Consider the following 14,545-nt stretch of genomic DNA (forward strand, 5'->3'; position numbering starts at 1 on the left):
GGGGGGGGCGGGGAGGAGGGGAGGGGGTTGCTGTTTGGCAGACGGAGCTAAAAAAAGGACCTACGCCAGGATTCCACCATAAGCAGGACTTAAATTGGCCTGATCTCCAGGGGTAGCTAAGGGATATTAACAGGAGCCACCAGGAGAACAATTCGAAGACTAACTAACCCCTAGTACCCCTGGGAGAAATCATTAAAGCGATCATGGTAGAAGTCCTCAACTGGGGGCCAAAGAGCCAAATCTGGCCTTGAGACCTGTGTTGTTGTTTGGCCTGAATAACACTGGCTCACACCCATCCTTTTTAATTTTTTTTAAATTTGTTGCTAACCTTTAGAAACTGGAATTTCTGTATGCTCTTGAAAATGTAGAGGATCTGACAAAATGCGCCTAAGTACCAACTGCGTCTTTTTGATGGGGGCACACATTCTCTGATTTGCTAGGACACTACATTGTTTTGCTTCTATCTCATTCGCTTCGTGTGGGCTGGCCCTCCTAGACATTTGAGTCCTAAACCTACTACCAATAATTTGAACAAGAAGAGGCAAAAGAGGATGGAGATTAGGAAATATTGACCAGAGAGGGACTTCATTGTCCAGACAAGAAGCAAAGGCCTAACACAGTTATATTAATTAATTCAGGAGAAATTGGAAAGTTTACTCAGATATCAAGGAAAGGGAATCAGATCTCATGAGAGCTAAGACATAAGGCAAGGAGATAAAATGGGCTATACTGTGGGATGATCTATACTCTTTCAACCAGAATGAAGGCATCCAAGAACCTAGAAAGAGCCTATCAAAGTAAAAGGCTCTGCATTAGTCAGCTCCAGCTACCCCACCAGAATACCATAGACTGTGTGACTTAAACAACTGAAATTTATTTTCTCACAGCTCTGGAGGCAGGAAGTCTATGATCAGGTTGCCATCTTGGTTGGTTTCTGGTGAGGGCTTTCTTTCTGGCTTGCTACCTGCTCACTGGGCCCTTACATGCTGAAGCTCTCAGGTGTCTCTCTTTTTAAAAATATTTTAATTATTTATTTGAGAGAGAGAGAGAGCATGCACGAGAGGGAGACAGAAAGATAGAAGGACGAGCAGTGAGGAGGGGTAGAGGGATGGGGAGAAGCCGACTCTCCGCTGAGCAGGGAGCCCAACGCTGGGCTCCATCCCAGGACCCCAGAATCATGAGCGGAGTGGAAGGCAGACACTTAAGGGATGGAGCCACCCAGGCGCCCTCTGGTGTCTCTTCTTATTAGGGCAGTAACCCTATCATGAGGGCCCCATCTTCATGACCTCAGCACTCCTTAGTTGCCTCTCAAACGTTCCATTCCCAAACACATATTGGGGGGTTGAGACTTCAACATATGAATTTAGAGAGTGGGCCATTCAGTTGATAATAGTCTCCATCAAAGCTACCCTTACAAAGTTATCTTCTCCTGCTTGACCCCACACGATAATGGCATTATAATGAAAACTGTATTAGGGTTCTCTAGAGGAATAGAACCAGAAGAACCATTGGCATAAGTTCTAGTCCAAGTCCAAAGGTTTGAGAAGCATGAGTTTAGGTGGTCTTAAGTCCTACTCCAAGGCCAAGAGATCAGTGTTTCAGCTCATGCAGTCAGGCAAAGAGAAAGAATTCTCCCTTCCCTGCTTTCTTGTTCTATTCAGACCCTCAACAGATCGAATGAAGTCAATCCACATTGGGGAAGTCAATCTGCTTTCCTCAGTCTACTGCCTATTCAAATACTAATCTCTTCCAGAAATATCCTCACAGATACACCCAGAAATAATGCTTAACCAGATATCTGAGCACCTGTGATCTAGTCAAAATGACATATAAAATTAAGCATCATAAAAACCTATTTTGCAAATAAAGTGGTCAGTAATTTAAGATTGGGCCATCCTTAGTTTATTTACCTCTGCATTAAGTATCTGAAGAAGACTTTGGAGAGTTTCTGCCAGAGACAAAGAACAATATCATGAAGGAGAAAATATGACTTTCACACATAAGGGGTAACCTGAGTGTCTGTCCTTCAGAGGGTTTTGTGAGACTGCTGAATGGCTATTACTCTTTCAGACTCAGATAAAATCAGTATAAATAAAAAAAATCACTGCTGTTTATAAAGAAACTTAAGAAATCTAAAACTCTGGACTAGGCAAAAAAAATATCCTCTCAGGGGTTCCTGTGTAAGAATTTGAAACAATCTAGATATAACTGCCTGGACTACTCTCTGCCTTCAGCTCAGGTCATAATCCTAGGGTCCTGGGATTGAGCCCATATCAGATTCCCTGCTCAGCGGGGAGCCTGCTTCTCCCTCTCCCTCTGCCACTCCCCCTGCTTATGCACTCTCTCTCTTTCTGTCAAATAAATAAATAAGATCTTAAAAAAAACAACAAAAAAAAACCCTCCATTGACCACTGACTGGCATGGAGTATTATGCACCTGGGTTGGAACCATGATCGGCAAGACCACCTGTGCTGAACATCTGAAAGGGGCACATCATGCAGTCTATTATATTTTTACTTTATTTTGCTTTTTTTTTTTTTTTTACCATGTCTTCCCTAAAAATTTCTTGAGGAAAAGAAAAAGTTAAAGATGGAAATTAAACAGCAAAATTTTCTAAAACTCCTCCTGAGTTTACAATTTGGAATGACTTGTGAGCTACTGGGAAGATGGAGTAGAGCTACTTTTTCCTATTGCTCCCAAGCACAACTGAAAAACCCTATACATTTTAGGTAAAGCAAATATAAGGAGATTCTGAAAGGTCAAAAGAAGAGAGCAGATCATCTGGGGGGGGGGACACCTTGTTACAGGGATAGGGAAATCAGGATCCCCTCCCTCTCAGTCTCCACTGATATGGCGAAGTGGTGTCCTGCTGTGCAATGATGAACATCTTCACTCTCCATTGAACCTCTGACACCCCCCCCCAGTGGAGAAAGATGGGAGCCTCTCTACTACCAGTAGGAAGTGGAAATTCAGGCTCCCATGGGCTTCCCTTGACAACACAGGTGAGGTGGGGGTACAGGGAAGGCCTCATTACCAGCCAGTAGAGATTAAAAGTTCCAGTTCTCTAATTCGTCCTCTCTGACACTATTCCAGTAGGAATAATGGGGAGCCTGTTACAACCTGATAAGGGTAGAAGTTTACCTTATTTGTCCTTACTCAGGCTTTCATTGTGTCAATGGATATAGGGCCAAAAGGTTTTGGTTGGACTGGAGCAGTTATTGTTGCAAAGTTTTCTGCCTTGCTAAACTTCCCCTTTCATATTCCTTTGGGTGGAGAGAGCAAGCTTTTTTTTTTTTTTGAGGAGGGGATATATCTAGTTCTGTTGCATAAAATCCATGTTCACTCAGAACCTCAGAATATGCCTTTATTTGGAAATAGGGTCTTTATAGATATAACCAAGTAGATGAGTTCACTTAGATTGAGGTGGATCTTAATTCAATAAAACTTAGGTATACTATAAGAAAAGGAGCAAACACAGATACAAGGAGACACAGATTAAAAAGGAAGGTAAGATGACTGTCCACATAGAAACTCCAAAAGAACCTATAAAAATAAAAATCCTAGATCTAATAAATTAATTGAGTAAAGTTGAAAGATATAAAATTAACATACAGAAATCAACTGTATTCCTATATACTAGCAATGAACACATGGATCCTGGAATTAAAAATACAATATCATTTAACACTCTTGAAAAATGAAATCCTTAGGTGTGTAAATCTATCAAAATATGTACAGGATTTGTAAGCTGAAAACTACACCACATTGAAAGATATCAAAGAAAATATAAAAAATAGACGTACTGTGTTCATGGATTGAAGCATCAACATACCAAAGTTGCCAAACCTCCCCAAATTGATATATAGGTTTAATTCAAATTCAAACAAGACATTTTTCAAGTATGCACAAGATTATTCCAAAATTTATACTGAAAATCAAGCAACTGGAGTAGCTAAAACAATTTTGAAAAACAAGAAGGAAGTGGGAGAATTGATTTACCTGGTTGTAAGACTTATTATATAGCTACAGTAATCAACACTATGACATTGTTAGAAGACCAGATAAATAAACCAGTAGAAAAAAATAGAGAACCAGAAATAGACACAGATATGTCTAAGTAATTTTTTGACCAAAGTGCAAAAATAATTCAATGGAGGAAAGATAGCCTTTCCAACATAAGATGATAAAGCCACAAATTGGGGTACCAGGACAAAAATCCCATAAGATTTTATTTAAAGGCCTACAGTTGGATGTCTACCTGAATGAGCAGGTGAAATCCATCAAAGAATTGGGTGACCATGTAATCAACCTGTGCAAGATGGGGGCTCCCGAATCTGGCATGGCAGAGTATCTCTTTGACAAGCACACCTTGGGAAACAGTGATAGTGAGAGCTAAGCCTTAGGCTGTCTTCCCATAGCCACAAGGGTGACTTCCCTGGTGTCACCAAGGCATGCATGCATGTTGGGGTTACCTTTACCTTTTCTATAAGTTGTACCAGAACATCTACTTAATTTCTTTCATTTGTACCATTCTTAAAATAAAGTAATTTGGTACCAGAAAAAAAAGAAAAAAAAAGAAAATTCTTAGATAGCATTTTGCCAAGATTATGGTTAAAATATTGGGATAATTAAAATAGACCATGGAGCACCACATTAGCCATCCATCCCTGAGATGTTTTTGCCCAGACCATTCAGGCAGTTGGGAATTCACGAAAAGCAGCAAACATACATAGTTCAAGGCCCCTGAGGACTTTACACGGGTAGGAAGAAGGGCCAGGATTGGGGCCGGGCAGTGGGGGAGCTCATCTTTATCTGTCAGTAACAGACAAAATAACTGTGAATCTTAAGGAGGTTACAAAGGTTGGGGGCAGACCCCATTCTTGATTACTACAACCAATTCCACAAGCTGGGCATTAGAAAATGATGATAGGAAATGATGATAGTTAAATACATTAGCAAAGAACGTTCAAACTTTAAATTAAAAGCTCTGGCGCCTGACCTGAGTCCTGCTTCCAATCCTCAGTTGAGAAATTAAGTGTGGTCAGAGAGACTAAGGGGATAAGAGGGAAATTAAGGACAAAATGGCGCCTCTGTGAGTAGCTCTACCTTCCAAGATAGAAGAAATCACTGGAAAAAATTAGATCTCTAAGGCCTCCAAACCGAGGGAATTAGATAAATGACAAACATTTCCAATGTGAGGGAGCATCCCATTGCAAAAGTTTTGTCTCCATTGTACTCCCATGAAAAATTAGCCAAGGAGAAACTGGTCCTAAGTTAAACTTTGAATGTGAAAGTTCTTCTAAAATAACTTTGCTAAATTCATTTCCTTACAGATAAAGGACTTCACCTTTTGGTTTTATTGTTTGTGAAAATACACTGTGATCAAATGGGGTAACATTTTACTGAGAAATTTCAGGGTTTATGTAAGTTGAAAGACAATCTTTCTACTGGTAGAATTATAAGCACATATTAAAAATTCATCCTTAAAACAGGGTGTGGCTTTGACCTCTCCAGGAAAAATCGATGGGACATTAGAGAAGTGTGGTAGGGGGAATTCTAAGGTGGCTTTCATGAGTTCCATCTCCTGGTGTTAAATCCCATATACTCTCATCCCCTTGAGTGGAACAGGACTTCTGTTTTGCTTGTAGAAAGTAGAATAGGGAAAAAAGTGATGGGATATCACATATCCTGGATTAGGTTACATTATATGGCAAAGGTGGTGAGACGTCTTTCCCAAGATTATATTATGTTCTGTGAAATTCCATTTTAGCAGATCAGTATACAGGAAATTCTCCTGCTGGGCTTGAGGAAGCAAACAACCACACTGTGAACTGCCTGCAAAGAGGGCCACATAGTAGGGAACTGGAGCAGCCTCTGGAACCTGAAGGTGGACGTCCACTGACAGCCAGTAAGAAGCAAGGGCCCTCAGTCACACAGCTGCAAGGAAATGAATTCTTCTAACAGTTGGATGAACTGGGACGTGGATTCTTCCCTCGTCAGCTCTCCAGATGAGAATGAAGTCTACTTGCCCCCTTGATTGCAGCATGTGAGACCCCAAGCTGTGAGAACCCAGTTAAGCTGTGCCTAGGTTCTTGAAACACTGAAATTGTGAGATAATAAACGTGTATTATTTTAAGCTGTTAAGTTTGTGATAGATCTTATGCAGCAATATTTCTAGGATGAGCCATAATGCCGAGAGCAGAATGGTATCAGTCTTGATAAAAATGAAGTAAAATATTATTATAAAATGGGTTGTTTTCATTATAGTTTTCTTTTTTTGGCATAAAATTGATTAGTGAGAGGTGTTTTTTCTAGACTGGGTAGACTCTATACAGTGGAGGAAGACAGTATATTCACATGTCAGTATAATCTGAAAAAATGATTATAAGTAGTTCTTCCCTAGAGCTGAAATTCTCAATTTTTTTATTAAAGATTTTTATTTATTTATTTGAGAGAGAGTGTGTGCGTGTGCACGAGCAGGGAAGAGGGGCAGAGGGAGAAGGAGGAGCAGACTCCCCACTGAGTAGGGAGCCTGACACTGCTGGAGCCCAGGACCCTGAGATCATGACCTGAGCTGAAGGCAGACGCTCCACGGACTGAGTCACCCAGGCACCACTCAACTTTTTATTAGAACTTTTATCATGAGAACCCAGTTTCTGAGACTTCTGAACTGTTATTATGTCCTCATGGAATGCCTTCTACTTTTTCTAACAGGAAGACATTTTTCAGATTTACGATTAAAATTGGCTATATTTGTTATTTGAGAAACTATATATATATTATATATGTTTTAATAAAAGGTGATGGAGATTTATTACATAACAGAAAATTATAGGATATAAAAATGCTTCAAAATGAGTAGAAAAAAAGAACAGGGAAATAGGCTGTTTTCTGCTAAATTTAATCTGTTGTGAGTGAATGTAGGCTTTTATCTATATGGTGATCATTCAATCACAACGAATGCAAAATTGGAAGTTACCAGCCAGCTATATTTTGCTTCATTCAGATACTTGAAAATTTACATCAAATCTCACTTTCCCTATAATTTTATGGATTTTATGTGTTTGTTTTATATGAAAATAAGGTCCAAGAACAGCTGAAGTTATGGGGAGAATACCTAAAGTTAAGTGCTTACAGAATTGTAACATATATGTGCTGAACTTGATTGGGTTTTTGTAATGTATGTTTGGTCTCAAGTAGCAGGCAGGGCCTTGTGTAGCGTAAGTCACATCAAGGTTGTTTTTTATGTTTTCTGAATAAATTTAAAATCATAATGTATGACAAGTTTGATGGTTCTGAATATTATTTTTTATGCCTTCTGATACTTTTTGATAGATTAGGGGGGATTGGCTTGTGAAAAGCCTACACACACACACACACACACACACACACGAATATTGTACTTAATGATAAAACTGCTAGTGACAAAGCAATAGACAATGGTCCTAGTTAAGGAAAAAAGGATGTAATGTAGAAAACAGAAATGAATTCAAAGAGTACAGTTCAAATAGAGGAAGAGAACAGAGAATTTTTTTTTTTTTAAGATTTTATTTATTTGCTAGAGAGAGAATGAGAGACAGAGAGCATGAGAGGGAGGAGGGTCAGAGGGAGAAGCAGACTCCCCGCCAAGCAGGGAGCCCGATGTGGGACTCGATCCCGGGACTCCAGGATCATGACCTGAGCCGAAGGCAGTCGCTTAACCAACTGAGCCACCCAGGCGCCCGAGAACAGAGAATTTTTAACAAAATTTGAGAGAAGTTTATTAAGTAGTTAGGGGCTCTGTGACACGGGATTCTCTGATTAGTAGGGTAAAACGATTTTGATGGTAGGAAAGGCAGACTTCATTTTTCTTTCATTTTTAAGTGACTAGGGTATCTTTTTGTTCTGCAAACTCTGGAGTCCATTGAGGGCCAGATGGGTCAGTTTTTAAAAAGAGGAAAGGATAATTTCAGGCTTCAGAATCTAAAGGGACAAAATGCTAAGTTAAAAATACTCTTTGATTTGACTATACTTAGCTAATTGGGGATGTTAAAATTACTGACCAAATTGCAGTTTGTAAATATCTGAATAAAAGCAGAATTAGATAGGGCCTAACAACCAAGGTGAGAACTCAGATTTATTAACATTAATTTATGGCTTAAGAAAGAAATGGAAAATATTCTTTGTCCCCACTGAGGTGATATAATTGGAGAAAGAAACTTCTTCCACTTGAGTTGGGAAAACAGTTGGTTGAGTTCGTTGTCACAGGGAGTAGTGGAAAAGGATGGGCATCAGGGTAGCAGGCTAGTAAGGGAAAGGATCTAAAAATAGCAAGAATAACCACTGGGGCCCAGAACATGAGTCTGTAGCGAGAGGCATTTCCAAATCCGACGAGCAAAGCTTCAGTCGAGCCAGAGGAGACAACATTCAGATGGGACCAGAAGCAATGGTTGTGGTACTTGGGATCCATAAAGCAATCCTCCTTGGTGTTCCATCTAGCTACTCATATCCCCAAGTAAGGCAGATTAGGTAAGGTTTGCTGTCTGTCAATATGTGGCAGGCTGGTGGAGATGGGGTTCCGATGACAAGCCTGAAAGAAGGAGTAGTCAAAACCAAAAAAAAAAAAAAAAAGAAAAAACCCAAATGGGAATGGTAACATACGAAGAGAAGAGAAATATGCATATTCTTGCATATGGTTTATCCATGCTAAGCTGCCTACAATTCTCTGATACACCATATCATTTCACTCATTATCACGTGTTTGAGAACATGGGTGTTTAAACAAGATAGCCTCAGACAGCCTAGCAGCCTGACATATCTTAGAAAAGCTACCTACCTCTTTGGGTCAGAGATTTCACACCTCTAAAGGGAAGTGGTAATGCCTATTCCTTAGAATGATTGCAGGGCACTGCATGTAAATTATGCATCAGAGAGTGTCCCTGGGAGCACAAAGTAAAGGCTAATTTGTCTGCCCTTTGTCATGCTCTGTCCTCTGCCAGGAAGTACTGATCTAACATTTCACTCCTCCTGACGTTATTTACCCTTCAGTTCTCATTCCTAATTATTTCCTCAGTGAATCCTCATTCCAACTCTCATTTTGGATTAGTTTATACTGTTACTAGAATTTGATACGATAGTTGGGTGTTACAATATTAGTCTTTCTCATTAGATTATTAGTTTCTTGAAATCACTGACTATATCTTATCAATATCTGTAGCCCAAACACTGAGCATAGGGCCTGGTACAGAGTAATTATTAACGCTTTGCTGAAATGATTTGAACTAAATGCATGATGACTCATATCAAGAAGTCTTGCCTCATTTCCTTTATTATAAAGCCCCCAACCTGCTTCGTACAGTGTCACTGGTACTTCATCCTTACTTTGTACTTTTCAGCTTGTAACTCCAGTGCGCTGCAATGTCTGTTTCTTTTTTGGACACTCTTTGAAAACACAATGTATGTCATCTAATTTTTTGGAATCCCTGCATCCACAGTACCAAGCACGTTTTCAGGGCCCAATGTGTGCTCATTGAGAACTTAAATACGTAAGTGGCTGGATGGGTGACTCTATCAAGAAAATAACATTTAAAAACTAGGAAAATGACATGTAATGAATGCTTATCTTTTAAACCAGGATTTATAAATTTGCTATGATACAAAATATAATGAATTTTTCATTTACGTCTTACTTGAACCATGAAAACAAAAGGTAAATTGTCAGATATAACCACTTTTTGATCTATCAGTTGGTTCGTTTTCATTATCTTCAAATCAACTTTTATGTTGAATATGATTCCTATTTCATGAGTAATATATTTTACTGACAGATTATTTTGCTCAGTGGATGGTGGTAAGAAAACTAAATTTTCTTTGTCTTAATAGCTTATTCATTTGTTTGTAAAGACAATTATTGTCTAGTTTTACCATTCTAATATATGTTCATACGAACACAGGCTGAAAATGTTGCATTTACTGTTCAGAATGTAATAATGTCCCATCTACATAGATCATGGCTTAGTGATTTAAGTCGTATCTCCCCAAATCTAATATGATCATGTCACAGCTCAGCTTAAAGCCTATTGTGATCTAGTTAGTACATATAGAAGAAATCAATACAACCTTCATAGTGCAGCCTACATGGTCTTTCACGGTTTCATCTTAATTCATTTCCAGCCTAATTTCCTAAAAGTCCTATCGTAAACCTGTGTAATAGCCACCCTGAACTCACCATTCTCCATATGTGTCAGACTCTTCAAAAAGTCTACCTTTCTTTCATTTTTCTTTCTTTCTCCTTTTATTTTCAGGAGAGGTCTTTCTTCCATACCCACTCCTATTTCTCTATTCCAAGGGTCCATCTTGTTCTACCTGGACAACTGTGGTATCTCCCCATCGGTCTGCCCACATGATTTTTAATTAGCTTTCCAGGGTGTACCCAGGATAAATATTTCAAAACGAAACTCTGAAAATTGCTCACAATACATTATAGAATTCCTGCTGTTCCTAGGATAAGGATTAAACAAGGTGTAGGCATGGCGTGACCTGCTCTACTTCTCCAGTCTCCCACAGTCCCATCTTTATATTCATTATCTATGCTCAACCACCTTGCTCTCATTGCTCCTTTTTCATTCACTGTAAATATCATGCTCCTTCATAACGCTACCATGATGTTTCTTTTACCTGGAAATCTCTTCTGGCCTCCCCCCTTTCACTAGTAAACTCTTACTCATCTTTCAAATATCACCTTAAGAATTATGATTTTGGCTTTCCAGTTTCTTCTTGGATTAAAGAGAGGTGGAAAGAGTGCTGCTATCACCTTGACAAAAACAAAAAATCCAGGCAAAATGCAAGTTCATAACTTTTCCTGAACCAAAGAACTGAGGTCATGGCACAACCAACTAATGCAAAATCTGAGGAGAGATTAAAGACTGCGGGAAAAGATAGGACATGAGCACTTCTTCACCTGGGATGATGTAGCCAAGTACTGATAAGAAGAATGCAGCTTGAGATGCTAACAAATTAGCTGCAGATAGCATGTTAGTGTGAGTTTGGAGGCCTCAGGTGCTGTGTGTATGGGGGGAGGTCACACCTACTTGCAGGTTTTTCTACATGCACCTCATAAGATATTCACAAAAAGACTGGTGAAAGTTCTGAGGAAGAGTCCCTCATGGTGCAGGGTTAGGGAAGAGGAATGGCAGTGTCAGCAAGAGAAGCACAAGCCCCATTTGAATACTCCTTCCCCATCTGCCCCTACAGAACTTACTGTGGTAGAAGAGCGGTAAACACCACAGCTTTCAGGGCATTAGTGAACACTAGTGAAAAAACAGTAAGGGAAGGATCAGAATACATGCTTGTACAGAATTACAGCTGGAGAGGGGTGAGTACACTCTACTACCAGACTAAAAGTTAATGAGTAACAGGTCAACAGTTCTCCTGGAAGAGGACCAGGATAGAGCAAGACTGGAGAGGAACTCTCTCTCAGGCACACCTCAAGGGGAAGATCTACAGCTGAGGATGAATCAGAAATGATAAAACCATAAAGAAGGCCACTCCCACCCTGAACACACATTATCTCTAGAGGAATTAGGTGACCAAGTGCCCTGAGGGTAGCAATAGCAACCACTTCTCTTTAGATTGCTTCAAATCCACACAATAAAGGTCTAGCAGAAGGAAAGGAATGCTAATTTCTAGCGCCCCCAAATATTGTTTACCTCAGTATCTACTCTCTTATATAGAATGTTTAGTTTCTTTCTACAAAAGATTACAAGGTTTATGAAAAAGCAAATAATGGACAATGCATTTCCAAGAGACAAAGATAATCAATAGAACTAGGCTCATATTTGAGATATATATTGAAAAGCTATGAGCAGAATGTTAAAATCAATGTTATACAGTTTACCCTTGAATAGCATGGGTTTGAACTATATGGATCCACATTTACATGGATTTTTTTAAAAAATACAGTACAGTACTATAAAATATTTTCTCTTCCTTATGATTTTCTTAAATCATTTTCTTTTGTCCAGCTTACTTTATTCTAATACAGTATATAACGTATATAGCATACACAATATGTGTTAATCAGCTATTTATGCAATTGGTAAGACTTCCAGTCAACAATAGGCTATTGGGCAGCAGATTGCTTGCAGAACACATTGGGTGGCTCTGGGTGCTCCACATGGACTCCAGGAAGCCTGAAAAGCCATCAGGGCGGGGAAGCCCAAGCTCCACTATCCGAACAGAAGAGACCTGATGGAATCCACAAGATGGGTTTTAGCTGCCACTGGAGTCGAGTTGGATGAAGTATTCTTAGAAACAGAAGAACAGTTGCAAAAGTTGCAAGATGGTAACCACCTGCTGTTTCAACACATGCCAATGGGTGAAATTGACAGAATGAAGTTGGTGCTGATAGGAAGCATTCTTCACTACATAGTGGGAAAGCACCATCTCTTTCGGGGAGGACCTCAAGGAGAGAACCCTCATTGACCTGCACATGGAAGGGACGCTAGATCTGCTGGAACTGATTATCATGCATCCTTTCCTGAAACCAGATGATCAACAAAAACAACCGGTTAACATGGCCTAGAAGGCTATAATTAGATGCATGTCTGAGTTTGAAAAGGTCTTAAGGGATCATGGCAAACGATTTCTTATTGGAAATCAGCTGAGACTTGTGGACATGATTCTGCTCCAAATCATTTTGGCTCTAGAAGAGAAAGTCCCCACTATCCTGTCTGCACCTCCAGGAGTTCACAGTGAAAATAAGCAATATCCCTACAATTAAGAAATTCCTTGAATGTGGCAGTAGGAAGAAGTCTCCTCCAGATGACATCTACATACAGAAGAGAGAACCATCTACATCTCTACGCTGTGAAACATCACATATATCTGTGAGTGAGGGCTAGCCCCTACAGATTTCTGTGTCCACAGTAGCATTTTAATTGGTGCCAGGCTGCCATGAGCCCAGCTCTGTCATGGTGCTATGTATAATTGTTCTTAAGTTGGGTCTTTCATGTCAAGACCTTTTCTAGAAACATAAACATTTTTTGTCCAGTGAATAACCGTTATGCGACCTTTTTCTGAAAACCTTTTTGGAGAAGCTGGCACTTAAGTTAGATCTGACGCAGTTACTCATTTCGGATAACAAGACTGGGTAGGACTTCATGTTCTCCCTTGAGGTTCTGCTCTCCTCTCCTTATCCCATTCCAAATAACCTCCAGTTTTCTCCTAATTTTTAGTGTTTAATAACAGCAGAATAGCTAGTGAATAGCTCCTCTCAACCATAATAAATCCGTGGTAGTGGTGATTGCAGTCAATATTAGCCAAAATAAAGAATTTACAAATAGGGGTGCCTGGGTGGCTCAGTTATTGAGTGTCTGCCTTAGGCTCAGTTCAGGATCCCAGGGTCCTGGGATCAAGCACCCCATCAGGCTCCCTGCTCTGCAGGAGGCCTGCTTCTCCCTCTCCCACACCCCCTGCTTGTGTTCCCTCTCTCGCTGTGTCTCTCTCTGTCAAATAAAGAAATAAATTCTTAAAAAAAAAAAGAATTTACAAATAAAAAAATCACAATAGACTCTTGGGGGGAGTCAAAAGTTATATGGGATTTTTGACTGCACAGGGGGTTGGTGCCCCAACCCCAACTTATTCGAGATTCTACTGTAATATGATAAAATCTCTAATGCAAAAGGTGGACAGCATGCAAGATGAAATGGGTAATTTTAGAAGAGAAGTGGAATCTATAAGAAAGAAACAAATGAAAAAGCTAGAAACAAAAAACAGTAACAAAGATAAGGAATGTCTTCAACATGCTTATGCCCAATACAACCAATTAAAAATACTCTCTATGCTCAATGTAACCCCCCACACAAAAAAAGAAAAGAAAAAAAAAATTAATGACCTCAAAGATAGGTAGGTGAAAAAACAAAACAAAAAAAAGTATGAAAATCAAACAGAGGATCCAAGTGCTGTTGGACAATATTAACTGGTTTAGTAAATGTATTCTTGGAATCCCAGAGGGAGAAGAAAAAGAAAAGGGAGAGGAGAAATAATTGAAGAAATAATGGCAAAAATTTTCCCCAAATTAGTGACAGACACACACACAGAGACATGCCTCACACCTACCTGTTATATTCAAACTGCTGAAAATAAATGAAAATGGGGAAAACTTGAAGGCAGCCAGAGAAAAAAGACACGTTACATAAAGAGAACCAAAGAACTACAGCACATTTCTCATCTGGAGTCATGCAAGCCAGATACACCGAATTGTTATATTTAGTGTTGCAAAATAAATAAATCAAAAATGCCCACATAAGATTCTATACACCCCCAAATATCTGTCAAAGTGAGGGAAAAAATATCTACTTTATACACACACACACTCACTCACAAATTATTTCTAGTAGACTTGCACCGCAAGATATCTTAAGGAAAATTCTTCAGGCAGAAGGACTATGAAACCAGACAGAAATGTGGATAAACTAAAAAGGATGAACTCTGATATGGAATAAATGAATAAAAGCAGAGATTTCAAAGCAAAAATAGTGATATATTGTATGCTTAAAGCATATGT

At 39.3% G+C, this 14,545-nt stretch overlaps 1 pseudogene; it reads left to right on the forward strand.

Annotated features, from left to right (window-relative positions):
* Positions 1–4,318: 4,318 nt before the first annotated feature.
* LOC116641744 lies at positions 4,319–12,881 on the forward strand (annotated as a pseudogene).
* The last annotated feature ends 1,664 nt before the right edge of the window (positions 12,882–14,545 follow it).

The sequence above is a fragment of the Phoca vitulina genome, unplaced genomic scaffold, assembly GCF_004348235.1.
Source record: "Phoca vitulina isolate PV1807 unplaced genomic scaffold, GSC_HSeal_1.0 scaffold2, whole genome shotgun sequence".
In the NCBI taxonomy this organism is placed as follows: domain Eukaryota; kingdom Metazoa; phylum Chordata; class Mammalia; order Carnivora; family Phocidae; genus Phoca; species Phoca vitulina.